General features: G+C 40.6%; 1 long non-coding RNA gene across 1 annotated transcript; it reads left to right on the top strand.

Annotated features, from left to right (window-relative positions):
- The first annotated feature begins 13,455 nt into the window (after positions 1 to 13,455).
- LOC120387454 lies at positions 13,456 to 17,775 on the top strand. Its single transcript, XR_005590169.1, has 2 exons — positions 13,456 to 13,709; positions 17,590 to 17,775. It is a non-coding gene; the product is annotated as an uncharacterized LOC120387454 (long non-coding RNA).
- Positions 17,776 to 18,695: the final 920 nt, after the last annotated feature.

Genomic DNA, 18,695 nt, shown 5'->3' on the forward strand with positions numbered 1-18,695 from the left:
AAAAGATGAAACAGCACAATAAACAAAAAATGTCTCTTGAAGCTTAAAACCATCCTAAAAATGTGAGGCACTCTTCCTGTGTCATCTGGTTTGTTTGGGTGCAGTTTCCATGTATGAGTATAGTACTTAACACCACAGGGTTACGCCTGAAATTGGGTAGGAGACAGACAAACTTGCTAGACAACAATTTCTTTGCTGTACAGCTGACAAAATGGTAAGATAAAACACTGCCAATAATTATATATTAAAAAGAGTTGCTAATTAATCTGAGTCATTTAATGATGATGTAACGACACCTGTATAATATGCAAAAGGATACACATCGGAAACCCATAGCTTTTTTTTAGTTTCCATAGTCTATATTATAGAGAACTTGGTTAAAACTTATCCACTGATATTGTAAATCATGTTTCTTTATGTCATGCCTCATTTGTTGTATGTTATGTAATTATGTTACCTATTCAAAAAGCACAAAAGTGAAAAGATAAATTGAGAGCACTGCAAATTGAGAGGCTAAGGAAGCAAAAACATATATTGTTAAATATTACTTTCAGAGGGTTTACAGTCACATTCATTTTCAAACAGTAATGTTAGTGGGGGTACTGTAGATGTGTTTAAAGCATTCCCTGTCTTTAAAGGGATTCAGTTAAGATGCATTTTTAGGCTTCATGACGATATGAATTAGCATGCTTTGTATCAACAATGCTGATTTAATTTTTATTGTATAATGCCAATTACAAGGAATGGAATTTTGCAACCATGCTTGTTTTTTGCAATTGAGTGATAATTAACACAATGGACTTCTTTCCTTCTGGCACCTATAACAGTGTGACCCCAAGTTTTCCTCTCCTTCTCTTGGTTTTACATTTATCAGGGAACAGTATTTTTAAAAGTTTGTGTGTATATGTAGCCATGCCTGGGAGATATACTTAAGACTGCTGTCAATTAACTTCCCTGAAGTGACAATTCCATTGGAGCTTAGGAGTTGTGTACTTAACGAGGTGAGTCTAATGGACAAATGGCTCGTGTTATAAAAGGGAGCTGGAAAGCATCAGAAGTTTGCAAAGCAAACAAAAAGTGAATATGGAGAGGATTTGGAAACGGAAGCTTATAAATAGCTTAAGACGGTAACTCCTGGGATTAGTCATTTGCGGTCTGAAGAAAGACTTCACATCGCTCCACTGGCTTCCCCTTCTCTATCACATCAAACAGAAGTATCCTGTCAGAAGACAGGTATTGAGCTAGATGGACCTTTGGTCTGATCCAGTATGGCCGTTCTTAGAAGATACTTGTCTTCACTTTCAAGACCCTTTATCATGGCCTATCCCCAGTCTCTGTCTCTCATTCCCTATCAAAATGGCAACTCCTACCCTAGGTGGGTCCATGGTACCAGCCTCTATCACACACTTGTTAAATTTTCAAACAAGCACCTTTGTACTTTCTCCCATGCTGCCCCTCATGCTTGTCTCCTTGTTTCCTTGTACTTTCCTATCTGTCTGCCTGTATCCATCTATTGTCTCTTTATGGCATTATCAGTGATAATGCCATAAAGGACAGAGCTGAAAAATTATGAAAAAATTGCTTTTAGATTGTAACTTTAAAAGTAGATATTCTGAAGTTTAGAGGTTGATACCACAGATCTTGTTTGACATGTAACTTTTATTTTATTTTTCTGGCAAGTGGCCTATGGGCAAAGTAAAAGAGCTACATGTGGGGACTGGAATAAACAGGGCAAAAGGAGCCCTCTGTGGGAGGTGCTGAAAGTTTGGTTTTCTTGCCATATTAGATCAAACAGTCAGTGTTGTATTGTCAGTTCTGCTTTTCCATGACATGATCCTAGTCAAACTCATGCAACACAAAGGGAATTGGTCAGACTTTATATTTAACTCTCTGCTTTTCCAGTTCCCAAGAGAGACTTATTCAAAGGAAAGCCATTGTCTAAAAGATATTATAACATTAATAAAGTAACAAATAGGATTACTCTCAATTACTTATTATCAGCATTCCATTCCCAAGAGTGCCTTCTGTATGAAAAACTGCTTAATTTAACCTTTGAATTCATTATTTTTACACAGCCTTACTTTCCAAATAATATTGGCAAAATCCTTTTAGTTCAATATTTAATTGATTTTCAAGAGCCTTTTGTGATTTTTCACTTAGGATACAGACATTTATTTAACCTTATTCATGTGGAAATCAAATCAGTTCAGGACACTGTGTGTGTTATGGGTGGGATCGACAAATAATACAGAAAAAAATCTAAAGGTTTTAAAGGATTTTTTTAAATGATTTTGTAACTTTATTAGTATTATATATATTGCACCCAAAGGTCCCATTGGGCTAGTACCATATACACAGTTGGTTTATACAGTAAACCAACAGAAGATCATTTCCCCTGAGATTTTACAACGAAACTGAACAAGATGCAACAAGCAAGTGTTAGAGATAGAGAGTAAGAGAGAAGTGTGGAAAGAGTATAAAGGTGACAGCAATGAGAACACAGTGCTACCAAGGCTAGCTATGTGCACAGCTGGATGGGTCCATTGTTTATAATAGGCTTTTAGAAGATATAAAAGTTGTGTTAATTCTACCCACAGTGCTTTTATTGTTAAACCAAGGCAAGATTTTGACTTTCCCTAATGTTATCAGTTTTTCTAGTATCAAGTTCTCGATTCTTGGACTCAGATTTTCTCAGTAACACATCCCGCCCTAGCATTGAGGGGATTCATGTAATTGATTTCTCTTTAGTCAACTGTGGTATAAGCAGCCAGCTATCTCCCACAACAGAAGAAACTTTTCTTTGTGCCATCAGAAAATATAGTAGTGGCAAAACATACGTCATCCCATCCTATACTGTCAAACTTATCTTGTTCTATAACACTTTCCTTCATATGGCATCTTACATCCACATTTTAAGAAAAAATCTAATGAAAAGGGTATTATATAAATGAATATTGTTAAACATCTCATTTTCCCTTAAAACAATATAATGAATGACTACTCAATCCAGTACAAATATATCTGGCTTGAAACAGAGTAGAGGATTTTTGCTGTGTGTAGTTTGGTCTCCTATTTTCATGACAATACTCCATGCATGCAATGTGTACATTCCTTTAGAGTCCTGCTGAGATGGATTCAGCTTTTCTCTGGCAAATAATATTTTTGATTTATCAAAAGACTTGGTAGTCAGTTTCTCACATCAATAATATAAACACCCTATAATAAAAGAAAAGTTCATTTCACACATTTATGTAGTACTTGACTCATTTTCATCAACTTCTGCCCTGTTTGCCCCCTTTTGAAAGTCACACTAGTTTTGTTCTTTTTACTTGGAATGGTGGAAAGTAACAAGGGACTTTGAGGAATACTAAAAATTTGGACTGAACTTGTTTTGGGGTGCTTCAGACTTTTTGGCATATACATTTCATGAAATCCCCAAGGAACTAGCACTTAATACATTCTCACATGCAATGACTGCAACCAGAAGAATTAAAATAACGTAGACTTGTTTATGCATTAACTATGTAACTTTAGTAACATTCTCCCTATTATAAAACTCCCTTAAGTCCCACACTATTCGTTTAATTCTCATAGGATCAGCTCTTGATACTACCACACACATATGAAGATCTTTCCATCCCTGACGAACTGAATAATACTGGCACATACTGAGGTGTCTGTTTATGAATGAGAGCTGTGAGAACAAGTTCCATTCTGAAAGATGTTTTAAGGGTAGCAGGGTGCTCCCGTAAGGCCCTGTTTCTCCACTGTGCATGGGTAGAAAAAATAGCATTTTACTTTGCATAGCTAAGTTGTAAGGCAGCAGACATCAGACTCTGCCTGGATGAATTTTGTAGAGTAGAAAATAGACTCTAGGGAAATCTTAAAGTGGGATAATATCTGCCATTTTATGCAACCTGGTAGACAGAAAAGACAAATCAGCACTCTCTAGCAATATCATCAGCACAGCCTTATAGCACCTGTCCTTTAGGTTTTGTTCCTCAAGAATTTTTGCCATGAACACAAAATGGGAGAAAACACAAAGCCCTATTCACTAAGGGGTGGAGAATGTTCTGTGAGGCCTCTAGTACTTATTTGCTCTCTATGCTTCCCTCAGCTACCCCTTCTGTGATTGAACTGGAGTGAAAGCCATAACAATGACCAGTTACTCTTAAAACAAATCAAAAGTATAAGAACTGAATGTGAACCTAGTGCATTTGTTTAGTGTTGTGGTGGTATGTATGGTCTGTGCAAACAGACTAGCAGATCACTATGGTCCCTTCAGGCCTTGGAATCAATGACTCTAAGGAATAAACTTTGAACACAGCATTACTGGAAAGGCATGTGGCCAACTGCTGACACAAACTAGCTGTGACTATGCACCCTAATTTGCTGCTACATTCTACAACCAATCTTTCTACAGCCTAAGACAAATAGCTTCACATAGCCAAAGTTCTAAAAAGAAGAGAAAGGAAAAAGCTTAGTCTTATAGCTTGGGTAGTATTCATTCCCTATATGAGCTAGGCTGCTAAAGGAAAAAAAGTGCACCACCTTCTCTCTTCTTATACTGTTTTCCCTTCCTGATGGTGCAATTATCTCCACCTGTGCCCAGAGCCATCCCCGCCCCCCCCATATCACTGAACTTCACTGCAATCCCTGCAATGAGGTTAGGCACCTGTTGCCAATCCCATGCTCAGACACAGACCATCAAATCCTGTATCAATTGAAATCAGTGGTAAAAATCCCACTGACATTTATGGCACCAGAATTTGACGTTAAGTTGTTTTTAACCCTCGCTCCACCAAGCACTGGCTGGGAACGGAATAAACTGAGGATAATAATAAATAAATAAATAAAAAATGATGGCAGCAGTTATACTGTTAATCCTGTTTTTCTTTTTTTTCCTAGTTCTTCGTTCTTATTAACTCCCCCTGCATACACGCACCATTCCCTCTGTCCTCACATCATGAAAAGAACAACATGGAATTAACAAGACTTGTACCAATCATCACCCTGACAAATCTGCTGCTTGCAAGGTGCTTCCCTTTCTCCTTTGTCTGTTTGTTTGTCTTTTTAGATTGTATGATAGTTAGGGCACTTAGCACATTTTGAGCATTATTGAGTAAATAAATAAAGTGTGCTTCCTTAGCCTGATCTGTGGGAGAAAATGTCATACCATTCTGCAGACATCAAGGGCCAATATTTAAAAGTGTGCACATTGAATCACACGCAAAATTTTATGTGCACCCAGCTTGTGCAGATGGAAACTGCAATTTATGGTGGAACCCATATGCATATGCAATTAAATCTGAATGCATGCTTTTGAAAATTTGGCCTCAAGATTTTTGGGTGCTTCTATTTCAGGGACAAATAAAAACAAATCACTTAGGCAAGTACCTCCCATTGTTTTCCTTAGATTTTTAAAACATATTTAACCACTCTCCAAAACTGTTCATCAGATGTGGTTATGACAGTCTAATTTAATTAGACTTTAAAAGCATCAGCTATATTTGGATATCCCAAATCTGACATGCAATGCACCAGATCACAGCTTTGGCTGGGGGAGTTCCTGAGCTGTTACAACATGACTCTGTATTCCTGGTAAACCTTCACTGTGGTGTTCATTTTTTTGTATGTTTGGCAAAAGTCAAGAATTGAGCAATATTCAAGGGCTCAGGGGATTGTGCCACACACAAGCAGGATGTGCCCCACCTTGCTGTCTGCTGCTTTTTCTCCAGAGTGAGTCTGCTATCATTTGACTCAAGCAGCCTTTTGATGATGATTACCAAAACTAGGGGTGGGTGTTTCAGAAATGACAATAATCTCAGTTTCAACTGATAATGCAATTGCTTTGGAGATAATAAAATGCCTGTCTTTGTGGCAGCCCTCTCCCCTCCACATACACACCTTCCCCCTAAATCTTTGGAATGGTCCTTCTACTCTGAAAAGTTGGTTAGAGATGTGAAAACTTTTTGGTTAAAATCTGAAGCCAAGAAAAACTTACATGGTTTCATGTTTCAAGCTGAAAGTTAAAATCTGAACAAAATTCATCATACTGGTTACACTAATTTCTCATAACAACTGCACCCAATAAAGGCCCTTTGTGGAAATAACTGCAACAAAGTTTTTCTTTATGTTTTTGAGCTCACATAATCGTGCTGGATACTCCATCACTGACAATTTTAAAATCAAGATTGGATTTTTGTCTAAAAGATCAGACCTAGGAATTATTTTGAGGAAGTTCTGTGGCCTGTGTTGTATAGGAGGTCAGGGAGGTGATCACAATGGTCCCTTCTGGCCATGGAATCTATGAATAATTGCAGGTGAACATCAGCAGGTTCAAACCAAATCCACTGATTTTGGTTCACCAAAACTGAGAAATGAAACCTGTGCATCCCATGCAACCATAGATGTGACAACAGTAAAAATATTTGCTTAAATGTGCTGAAAGATGGAGTTTCTACGATTTCCTCAGGGAATTAATTCCACAGACTAATTGAGTGTGCATTATCAGTATACACATATCAGAATTACATGATATTTAAAGGCTACATTTCCTTATTTAAATTTAATCCTATTACACCTCATTGAAGCCACTTTTATTATGTGAATTATTTCCTCTCTTTTTGGTGTAGATTATATTTGCCTTAATCAGTGCTTTACTAAATTATAGTTAATTAACTCTTTTCTTTTGTCCTTGGAAATCGGTCCCTCAAGAATCCCCTCAAAATTTCTGTTGCCCTTCTCTGAACTCACTTCAGTTTTCAGTATCTTTCTGGTAATGAGGGACCTGGCTCTGAATGCAGTATCCCAGATGCAGTCACAGCAGAGAGATATTGAGAAGGGACTATCTCCTTGCTCTCCAATATGACACCTCAGGGTATCTAGCCCAAAATTACATTGCCCTTTTTGATGCCATAATATATTGCAAATTTATGTATAATTTGCTGTCCACTCTCACCCTTAAATCCCTTTCGGGATTACCAGTTACACTGCTCTAAAACATTAGTAACATTCCTGCCAAAGAGATTACAGTAACCTTTTCACAGAGAATGAGAAAGACTGTGTTATCAGACCTTCATAAACTTTATAGCAAGTTCCGTGATTTGGAGAAGTGGCTGCAATGATGTGGTGTATGAAATAATTTGTTAATTTGTAAATCTGTCCATATACTTTGTAAATTATTTGGGATCCTCCTGAATGATGTTTCAATATTCCATAAAAGAAAAGCATTATCAATATAATTTGCTCTTTTGATTGGCTGGACAGAGTTTCTCAAGAACTTGGTGTGGAGATGATCCTAGGGACAAAATATCCAACCCAAATCTGATACAAACAAATCTACTTCCTAAAAATATACATGCAGGGTGTTCAGTATCCAAATAAATGATACATGGAATGATTGGCTGTAGCTTATACCAGATATTGCCTTTGCATTGAGCTTCCATACTAGGGTGAATAGAGAAACAATACACGGGGAGTGAAAATAAAGCAAATCAGTGAATAGAAAATAGAAGACTTCTAAATTGCCCTTGACTTTTTCACAAATGCTGTTTTTCAGATTTATCAGCCTCCTATTTGTGGTTCTGTTAAACATCTACAACCATGTGGCATTTTTTACATGGAGAAGGGTGGGGAGAAGAACTTTGATGAATGCTAAAAATCTGGATTTAGCTTGTTTTGGTATGTTTCATCTGATTTCACGTGTAAAGCATGACAGATCCCTGAATAATTAGTATTTCTGAGATTCTTAAATGCAGTGACTGTAACCAGAAGAATGACAATAACAAACTATATGCAGTGTAGCTGTAGCCATTTCCATCCTGGGGTATTAGAGAGACAAGGTGGGTGAGGTAATATCTTTTCTTGGACAAACTTCTGTTGATGAGAGAGACAAGCTTTAGAGAGCTCTGTGTGGCTCAAAGCTTGTCTCTCTCACCAACAGAAGTTGGTCCAATAAAAGATATTACCTCACTCACCTTGTCTCTCTAATAACAAACTGCACACTTGACTCTGCTTGAATGACCAGATTCTAATAACACTCTCTCTACAAATATAATGCTCCTGTACCTTTGGTCCCACGCAGTCCAAAATTATTTGATCATTAGATGGCCTCTTGGGACCTCCCTCCACCCTAATTATACACTACTGGTTTTTCATCTCTGACGAACTGCATGCTAATGTCAGGCAGTTGAGTAATCCTTTTGCTTTGTATGATTCCCTATGTGCATTCCCGCTTTGGAATAAAAGGAAATGCCTGGGCTAAACCTACTGCATCACATTTGAAAAGAATTACTTCCTTCTAGCTGAGACAGGCTGAATACTGCTTTTACTGAATGAGCCATGGGGAGGCTTCCTTTGAATCCCCTAATTGCGTAGGTTTGTTATCTCTTGCTGCTCATCAGTTGACTAAGAGTTAAAACCAGTAAAGGCCATGGAGCCACCTGGCTTAGTGATGAATGGAAAAATGCTGGTTTGCGTTGTCTGAAGAGGATGGCTTGGCAAAGGAGTTTTCTTTTCACTTTAGAGTTTTGTTAATTCTAAAAATGCTCATGGTGTTGAATTTATAGTGAGGGCGGGGAGTATCTTCATTCTGAAATGTACAATTGTTAGGGGACTGTTGGTCCCTTACTGACACTCAGTGGGGTTTTTTTGGTTGGCCACCTCCCAAGACCAGAAGAAAGGGGAAAGGCCAATGAGAAACCAGGACCCTGAGACTAACAGTTCTCAGGGCCAACAGGGAGAGGCCAACGTTCTAGGTCAGCCTGATTGACAGAGCAGGCCAGCCAATGAAAGAGTCAGGAGGTTGGGGGTCCCGTCCTCCGTGTGAGCTGGAGCTGCCTAGACCAGAGGGGGCTGAGGTAAGGCGAGGGCAGGAGCCGGGGAGTGAGCCGGGCCGGCCAGAGGAGCAGCCCAGAGAGCTGAGCTGGAGGCAGAGCAGCAGCGCGTTGGCAGAGTGGAGCTGGGGCTGGAGCCGGCGCCATCTGGAGCCAGGTGCGCTGAGCAGCTGGGCACAGTGAGGGGGACGCTGGGCAGGGGGCCCAGCGCAAGGAGACGCCCCCAGCCAAGAGGCCGAACTTGAAGGGGGCTCGTAACCCTGACAGGAGGGGCAATACTGGGGAGAAGGGCCCTGCCATCTAGAGCCTGAGGGCATGTGGCCATCGCCAGAGCAAGTGTCTGACCCGCAGCATCCCTGCAGCACAGCCAGGGCCTGAGACATGTGAGGAACAGACTGTGAACTGCCCTGGTTGGAGTGTCCCCGTGCCCCCGGGGTGGGGTTATGTGTTTTCCTTTGACCTTTCCCATTTTGTCCTTAGTTTTTTTAATTGGTTCCTGTTTAATAAATTGCGTACAGTTCAAAGTAAATGCAATGATCAGTGGGTCAGGGACGTGTCCAGGGCAGAGAGAGTACCCTGGAGTGGAGGCACCCTAGCCCCTGTCCTAAATGACCATGATAAGATGGGGGGTTGGTCACCCAGGAATCCTGGGCCCAGCCTTGTTGGGATTTCAAGGACTCTGCCATACAGGAGAGTGTCAGGCTGGCCTCGGTAAAAGGAGTGGGAGCAAGGACTCAGATCCTTTCATAGCCAATTTCAGCGGGGTAGTGTATAAGCCAGAAAAGTTCCCCACAATAGTGAAACCACTCCCCCACTTACACAATGATTGTGTAACCTCAGAATTTTCAGCTGATCTTCTTGGATATTAATTGGCTAATGTTTTTACAGTGCTGTGTAGGTGGAAAGGGCTACTTAAGTGCTAGGTATTATTATGAATAATGATGTGGTTTTTCACAGAATCATAGATACATTAGAGAGCGAAAAGTTCCATTGGCTCATTTAGTCCATCCCTTAGGCAATATAGGATTGTTCCCTACCAGATATTTTCTAGTACTTTTTTCAGCCTAATTTAAAATGTCTTAAAGTTATGGTACTTCTATCCAGGGCCGGCTCCAGGCACAAGCTTATCAAGCAGGTGCTTGGGGCGGCAACTCCAGAGCGGGGCAGCACTTTCAGGTATTGGGCAGCAATTCGGCGGCTCGGAGCGAAGGACCTCCCGCTGAATTGCCGCAGATCGTGACTTTTTTTTTTGACTGCTTGGGGCGGCAAAACCCCTGGAGCTGGCCCTGCTTCTATCATTCCCCTTGGGAGACTATGTTACAGCCTAATGGAGCACACTATGAAGAAGGTTTTAATAACATTCAGCCTAAATTTTCCATATCTTAATTTAATCTCAGAACAGTTCTTCTCCCTCGTTTGTTTCCACCCTTCAAATACTTCTTGGCAGTTATCACTAGTCGTGGTGATAGTTATGATCCAGTCATGTTACCTGCAGCCACTTTAAAATAAGGGATGATTTTAGCTGGCATTTATTTAACTTGGTGCAAATAACCAAGTATTTAAGGTGTAACTACTTAAGGTGCAATTAAATACAACTCCACTGAGGTAAACACCCAGAGAAGATACTACATAACAGGAACATAATTGTCAGGTGATACATGGATTTTAGATTTAATAATTGCACTTCTGGCAAGAACAAGGTAATGTCATAGGATCCTAGTCAATGACAATAAGATACAAATTTTACATTAAAGAGGCTCCCTGAGGCCATGGAATTGATCTGGATTCTGCATGTGATTATCCTGTTATCAGAAAACAGAGGTGGGCCATGGAAAATATTGTGGCAAAGTTCAGTGGTACCTCCCAAGGACAACCAAAGGGGGAAAAGAAAATTTGTTAGAAATCACTCTCCTCCTCTCACTCCGCTTCCTGTGCCTATGGACATTCGCAAGTCCATGGGTCCGGATCTAATGCATCTGAGGGTGCTGAGGCAGTTGGCTGTTGTGATTGCCGAGCCATTGGCCATTATCTTTGAAAACTCAGGGAAGGTCCTGGATGATTAGAAAAAGGCAAATATAGTGCCCATCTTTAAAAAAGGGAAGAAGGAGAATCCGGGGAACTACAGACTGGTCAGCCTCACCTCAGTCCCTGGAAAAATCATGAAGCAGGTCCTCAAGGAATCCATTTTGAAGCACTTGGAGGAGAGGAAGGTGATCAGGAACAGTCAACATGGATTCACCAAGGGCAAGTCATGCCTAACCAACCTGATAGCCTTCTATGATGAAATAACTGTCTCTGTGGATATGGGGAAAGTGGTGGATGTGATATATCTTGACTATAGCAAAGCTTTTATTACGGTCTCCCACAGTATTCTTGCCAGCAAGTTAAAAAAGTATGGATTGGATGAATGGACTATAAGGTGGATAGAAAGCTGGCTAGATCGTCAAGCTCAAAAGGTAGTGATCAATGGCTCGATATCTAGTTGGCAGCCGGTATCAAGCGGAGTGCCCCAGGAGTCTGTCCTGGGGCCGGTTTTGTTCAAAATCTTCATTAATGATCTGGATGATGGGATAGATTGCACCCTCAGCAAGTTTGCGGATGATACTAAGCTAGGGGGAGAGGTAGATATGCTGGAGAGTAGGAATAGGGTCCAGAGTGACCTAGACAATTGGAGGATTGGGCCAAAAGAAATCTGATAAGGTTCAACAAGGACAAGTGCAGAGTCCTGAACTTAGGATGGAAGAATCCCATGCACTGCTACAGGCTGGGGACTGACTGGCTAAGAGGCAGTTCTGCAGAAAATGACCTTGGGATTACAGTGGACGAGAAACTGGATATGAGTCAACACTGTGCCTTTGTTGCCAAGAAGGCTAATGGCATATTGAGCTGCATTAGTAGGAGCATTGCCAGCAGATTGAGGCAAGTGATTATTCCCCTCTATTCAGCACTGGTGAGGCCACATCTGGAGTACTGTGTCCAATTTTGGGCCCCCCACTACAGAAAGGATGTGGACAAATTGGAGAGAGTCCAGCAGAGGGCAACCAAAATTATTAGGGGGCTGGGACACATGACTTATGAGAAGAGGCTGAGGGAATTGGGCTTATTTAGTCAACAGAAGAGAAGAGTGAGGGGAGATTTGATAGCAGCCTTCAACTACCTGAAGGGGGGTTCCAAAGAGGCTGGAGCTCGGCTGTTCTCAGTGGTGGCAGATGACAGAACAAGGAGCAATGGGCTCAAGTTGCAGTGGGGGAGGTTTAGGTTGGATATTAGGAAACACTATTTCACTAGAAGGGTGGTGAAGCACTGGAATGGGTTACCTAGGGAGGTGGTGGAATCTCTATCTTTATAGGTTTTCAAAGCCCGGCTTGACAAAGCCCTGGCTGGGATGATTTAGTTGGGGTTGGTCCTACAAGGGGTTGGACTAGATGACCTCCTTTGGTCTCTTCCAACCCTAATCTTCTATGATTTTATGCTGGCTAAAATGTCTGCTTAGCTAGTTGGGATTATCAGGATGCAGAGCCTGGGAATACCTATTCTTAGAGTAAACACGTACTATCTTGCTATGTATTTGCCTTTAAGGTGTCGTCCTCATGGTCAGCCCTTCCCCATACAAATATGTCATTATGTTCTGTCCATTGGAGGATCAACACATCTTCCAGCGGAGTTACCTTCCCTAGACTAAAATAGGAGGGACACATCTTCATTTTCTGAAACAATTTATTGAATGTGGCTAAAGAAAGATGAAGTAAGCAATTCACAGCACATAAAGGATTTGCCTACTGAATCAGAATTAATGTGCAAGGGTGTCAAGTGGAAGCCAGTAGAGTTTTCGAGGCCAGAACTTGTGAAAAATTAATTTCCGCTGAATAGGGCCATAGAAGAAAAGGAGCGATCACATGGTATGGTTAGTAGTAGCTTATTTTTTTAAAGTGAGAACTTTGCATTTGCTTTCCCAGACGATGTTGGCAATAAACCTATTACACAACTTTAAGGTATTTAAATTTTTAAACATGGCATTATATTAATGTATGTGTTCACTGTGAGTTTTAGTATAAATCACATTTTTATTAAAAAATACAGTAACACATCTGTATAGATTTTTTTAAAGCACTTAGAAGCAGAAAGTAGTATGTTTACATGAGAATTAAAGACTCAGGATTAAATTCTAGTCTGATTTACCAATGCAAGTACAATAACTTCCATGGAGGCTGCAGTAGATATAAATCAAGACAGAATTTGCCCTGATATTAACAATAAGATTAGGGCTCTGTATAGTACAGTCAATATCAGAAATATGTTAAATCTTCTTGCATCTGTATATGTGACACATGATCTTCATGAATTCTTTGGCCAATCATTTTCTTAATTTCCTTTCTTATTAGTATTTATGGTGTAATAAGAACTTTCATTCTCTTAGCCCATTTTCTTTTTTCCTTCTGCCTCATCTATAGCCACAGGGCCCACTCCTATCAGCAATTCTGTATATCAAGTGTTTGCCAGATCAAGTCCATAAATAATCCTGTGTTTGTGACATCACAGTCTATCACAATTACTACGATTATATGATTACTAGCACAGTTACTGGTTCCAATAGTCATTTTGTAGCACAGACACTGTGGAGTCACTTCCACAACTGTCTGCCGCTCATCTGATATGCCACATGGCCTTTATGAGCATATGCATGATAGGAAGGATGGTGTTGTCATCAGGGCATTGGCCTGGAAGTCAGGAGACCTGGATTCAATTTCTGGCTCTGCCACACACTTCCTTTGTGCCCCGCCCATCACTTCAGCTATGGCTCAGGTCGCCATCTGTAAAATGGGAGTCACACTTTCTTCATCTCACATTTTGTCTGTCTTGTCTACGTAGATTGTAAGTGCTTCAAGGCAAATGCTGTTTCTTACTACATATGTACTGCGGGCCCCTGATCATGGTTGGAACCTCCAGACAGTTAAATCTTCTTAATGTTATGAAACTCAAAATGCCCACCTTAAACATCTTCTTCGCTCTCCCTGCCCCTCAGAGTAAAGGCAATTAGTTTGTTAGCTATAATCTTTCCTCAGGCCCGCTGACAGGAGTTAGGTCAAAGAGGGCAATTGCCCAAGGGCCCAGGCAATTTAAAGGGGTCTGGAGGCCCCCTTAAAGGGGTGCTAGGCAGTTGTGGTGAGGCTGTGGGCGGGGGGGCACTCAGCATAATCGGCCTCTGGGAGGCTGGGCATAGGGAATTGGGAGGTGTTGGGTGGGGCGGCTGTGTGGCATGTCATGGGCCAACCCCAGAGGGGAAGGGGAACTCTGGCAGCACAGGGCTGGGTGGGCCAGTGTGCATCTGGCAGCTGCCGATCTGTAAACAGTGCCCTCGCACTAGGCTGGGCAGAGCAGGGCTGCCCCCTCCATGCCATGCCCCATTGCCCCTGGCTGGCCCCTTGCTCTGGGTACTGACCTCCCTGCACCATGCTCCCTTGCCTCCATGGGGGCCCAAAAATATGTTTGGCACCCAGGCCTACAAAAGTTTAATCTGTCCCTGGCTCCTAGGCATGTGTGAGGTGGTACCGGCAGTGGTGAAGGCAGCCGGGTGGCACATCCCTTTCTAGGGGGCCCATTGCCTGTTCTTCCCTGGGGCCCGGAATTGCTGTCCGCAGGCCTGTCTTTCCTTTATGAAACCATTCTTTTAAGGACTTCGGCAGATTTTTTCCAGATCCTATATAGTCAAAGCTCTCTAGGACTCAAAGAACTAGTCTCATATATTCATATAACTGCAACAATGCCATAAGAAAAGAAAAACAAGCCAATATATTATAAAATATAACACAAAAGCAAGGAAAGACAGATGAAGTTGCTCTCAAAATCTGTCATAGGCACGCAATCCTATGAAAGAGCATTGGACTAGCTCTCTGCAGTGAGGAAGTGTCACCCAGTGGCCACTTACCAGAAGTGCATTATTTACTTCATTTTGTAAAATGTCAAGCCTTCCTTCAAATGTAAAGCATAAAGAATTTGCCAGAACCAATGGATCTGTTTAGAGCTGTCCGAATAACAGATTTTCCAGTTTGCTGTCAATTTTTTTGGGGGGGAGGGGGAAGGAGGGAGGGAGAATAGTTTAGGGAAAACCAAAAATGAATTTTTTCAGAATTTTTGGTGAAGTCAAAAATGTGTGTTTAAGTCCATCTCAACTCAGCAAAGCACTTCATGTGCTTAAGAGTTTTGTGAATCATGGCTTTGGTGCTTGCACTCTCTGCTGAGGTTGCAAATAAGAGTGCCAGCTGCCATGATGGTTTCTGATGTAAAATCCCCCTAGCAACTGGCTAGAGACCTGCCCCCACCCCAAACAATGTATTTCACAGAGGCAGTATTGGGTGGTAACAATTTCTGCTCCCTAGTGCATGGGCTAAACTTTAACTGAACACCACTGGAAATTAAACAACTAAATACCTTTGAGGATCTAGGCCCGAGTGTTATTGTTTTTTTAATAATATTTTAACAACTAAAAACAGAACTAACAGACAAGGATTGTGGAAAGCATTCAAAACTAACAAGGTGCAGTTGCAGTTGTGACTTACTGCTTCTGTGTTTATATTAACTAGGACAATCTAGTTAATCAAGGAAAGAGCTTCACCTGGAGCCTCTATATTATTCCACTTTCTTGGGACTCTGTGCTGACTATCTCCCCCATCAACACATGCTTAAGAGGAGTACAAAGGAGAATATTACGTAGGAGACCAGGAAAAACTTCACGCTACCTTGGAATCTTCACATCCTAAAAAAGTCCCTAAGGTCTAAGATAAGCTTGAAGAGCTCCAGGGCTGCAGTTTGAAAGCTGTGAAGTGGGCTGCTTGGTGTGTCCTGGGGATGCTCACTCATCAGAGAGGCAGCACATGCAGGGAAAGAGAAAACCACTAATACACACCAGGAAAGGGATGGGAAAAATCACTGCAACTTCCTAATGAACAATTAGTTTTCCATCTTGAGAGTTCAGGGAAGAGTGAACCATATTGACATTCAGTTTGTTCAGGGAACCATGTTAATGTGAATCTATAAAACATGGACAGTTTGTTTTCCAGTGAAAAGGAAGATTGTTCTCAAATACTGTTATCTTTTTGAAACAGTAGTTTTGCAAATCTTAATAGTTTTGAAGTGAATGGGTGATAATATTAAATATCTGCAGCTCATTAAAATGGCCCACTGCATTCACTTCTGGTAAGAAAGAACACCAGATGGGGCCATATGCCCATTTCACAGATTGCCTAGACAAATTATTGAAAGACTAGACCTTCACGGTCTTGATAAGGAATTTGCCTTCCTCAAATGTGCTGAAAGATCTTCTAAGAAGGAAACAGAACAGAATAAAACAACACATTTTGCTGTTTTTCTGATACAGCATTTTCACCCCCGGTCATTTGCTCTCACAGAGACTGAGAATTCCTACTGTTTTCTTTGCAAAACTGAGTCATCTATGTGAATCTGATAAATGAATACACTGAAGGATGAATAAATAAATGATACATGATGTAAAGATATAGGATAGATTAGATAAAGAGCTGTTTCAATATTTTAGAACAGAATGAGAAGCTGAAAAAGAAAGATGAGTAATTACACTGCATAGGTCTTACTTCTTTGTAACAGAATAAGACTTAATAATAGCCCTGGTTTAGAAGACATGTGGAATGTGACTCTCTAATAAACTCTGATGGGATCTGGAGTGGTAAAAGAAAAGCTAAAGCCAGACTTAAGCCTCTTCCAAATGAAATACACTGGAGCTAGTATTTGTCATCCACCTTGACATGTTGTTTTTGCTTCAGACAAAGGCTGCAATATGTATATTAGAGATGGTCAACCAAAAATGTGGTGTATTGCTTATGTTTTGCCATTTTCATTCTGTGATCCTCTGGGCTTTCTCTGGCTTTTGCCATCCTTTACAGCTAGCTGTAGGGAAGTGATTCCTTCTTTGTTATGGAGACTGTGTTCCCCTGGGACTCCAGGGCAGCAGAATCTGAACAGTTATGTTCATTTTCAAAGAGGAATCATACTAGCTCTACCTCTATGATGCAAGTAGACAGGGGCAGTGGGTATTTAGCTGAAGAAGACAATAATGTTACAAACAAACCTACATTAAAAAAAACTATTCAATCTCAGGGAATGACTCATGTAAGAAACCACTGAAGGCATTTGTTGCATGTCTGCTGCTCTTCCCAGCCATATGTGAAGTTCTTACAGACAGTGTTAAGAAATATGAAAGAAACATGTTCAAGCCAGGGAAATTTAAAGAAACTGACCCATTCTTCTTCTTTTTGGTTTCCCTGTCTTAGCCCTCCAAGAAAAGAGTGTTGGAAAGAAACTGAAGAAAATCTCAGAGATTCTACTAACATCAAACTCCTACCCCTTGTATGAGTTGCTAGTAGCATTGAGGAGAGTGCCTAATTAGAGGTGTCCTCCTGCTTCCTCCATATCTGCCGCCTGACTTGGTCCCAATCCTCCTTCAGTTGTGGTTGACTATTGTTTATTGAAAACCATCTACAAGCACTCTTTTCTGGGCTGCATAACTGTATTGTGCCTCTGTTAAGCTGTGTTCTACTTTACAATTGTAAACATTTACTTTATAATGGGAAACTGTGTGTAAAGGTGTTGCACTTACCAAAATACAAGCAGTCATCTCTGCCTTTCTTTAATTGGAAGAATAATTCCTTAGTGCTAACATTCATATCACCTTTCTCTTGCACAAGGAGCCTAACCAAATTCTCCTGTCTTTTCTCTATAGCAATATGCAGTGCTACATGGCCTGGGAAACACAGTGGCCACAACAATACATACCATGGCACCCAGATACCACAGTGATGGGCATAATATAGCAATGTGACTGGAACAGAACTTTATGCAAAGATCAATACTGTTTTTAAAAATTCAGCATATAAAGAATGAAGGCCTGATTGTCCAATCCATTTTACACCAGTGTAACTCTACTTCTTTCGTATGGCATCTATGAAAATAAAGGAGGATAAGCTCTTTGTATAATCCAGTCCTGATCCTCTTGGATAAATCAGTGTCATCCCCTTGGTAGGGCTCTCAATGTGTTGTGACTTCTGAAAACAAAGGTGCATCTCTAAGTTATCTATAAAAGGATATCTTTTTAAAGTGTTCTTCACCATCATTATTAGTTTCAGTTTTCCTTGGAATCATGTAGTTTGATAAGACCAAGTATTTTTCTCCTATATGTACTCAAAGGGACATTCATTTTTCATATTTAAAACAAAAAAAGTCTCAATAGTGTGCTGTGTAATACCCACAAAAGAGTTTATAGGCTACATGCTTGATCACTGTTATTGCTGCAAGCATAACACAAAGCACATGTAATTATGAACAACAGATAAGCACTGAACTAATTTGTTTGTGAGCTGATCTTTAACAGCAAACTTAGATATGAATGAACTTCCTTACTGGGACAGTTTCCAATAGGATCAATTGTTAGTGCAATAACAAATAAGATATGCAACCTTTCACTAATATAGAGAAATATTATACTCCTGAGCATACTGAAGTAACTATTTTAGGTTTTCATACATTGTCATCAACCGTTACATAGTTATGTGCAACATATGCCAAAGTGATAACTAAATTTGCATTATCAGAAAATAACTGACAAAAATCAAGTCTAAATTTGTATGATTAAATGAATATGGTACCCGGTATCTGTTGCTCACACAACAAAAATTCAGTATTATCTTCCCTATCAGTTTAGTGATTTTCCTGTCTCTTTTCTCTAATTTTCTCTTACCCTGCAGCTCTTGCTTCTCTGATGAATGACTGTCCCCAGGACACACTGTACAGCCCATTTCAAAGCTTTCACACTGCAGTGTTTGAGCTCTT

Source organism: Mauremys reevesii, linkage group 20 (assembly GCF_016161935.1).
Source record: "Mauremys reevesii isolate NIE-2019 linkage group 20, ASM1616193v1, whole genome shotgun sequence".
NCBI lineage: Eukaryota > Metazoa > Chordata > Testudines > Geoemydidae > Mauremys > Mauremys reevesii.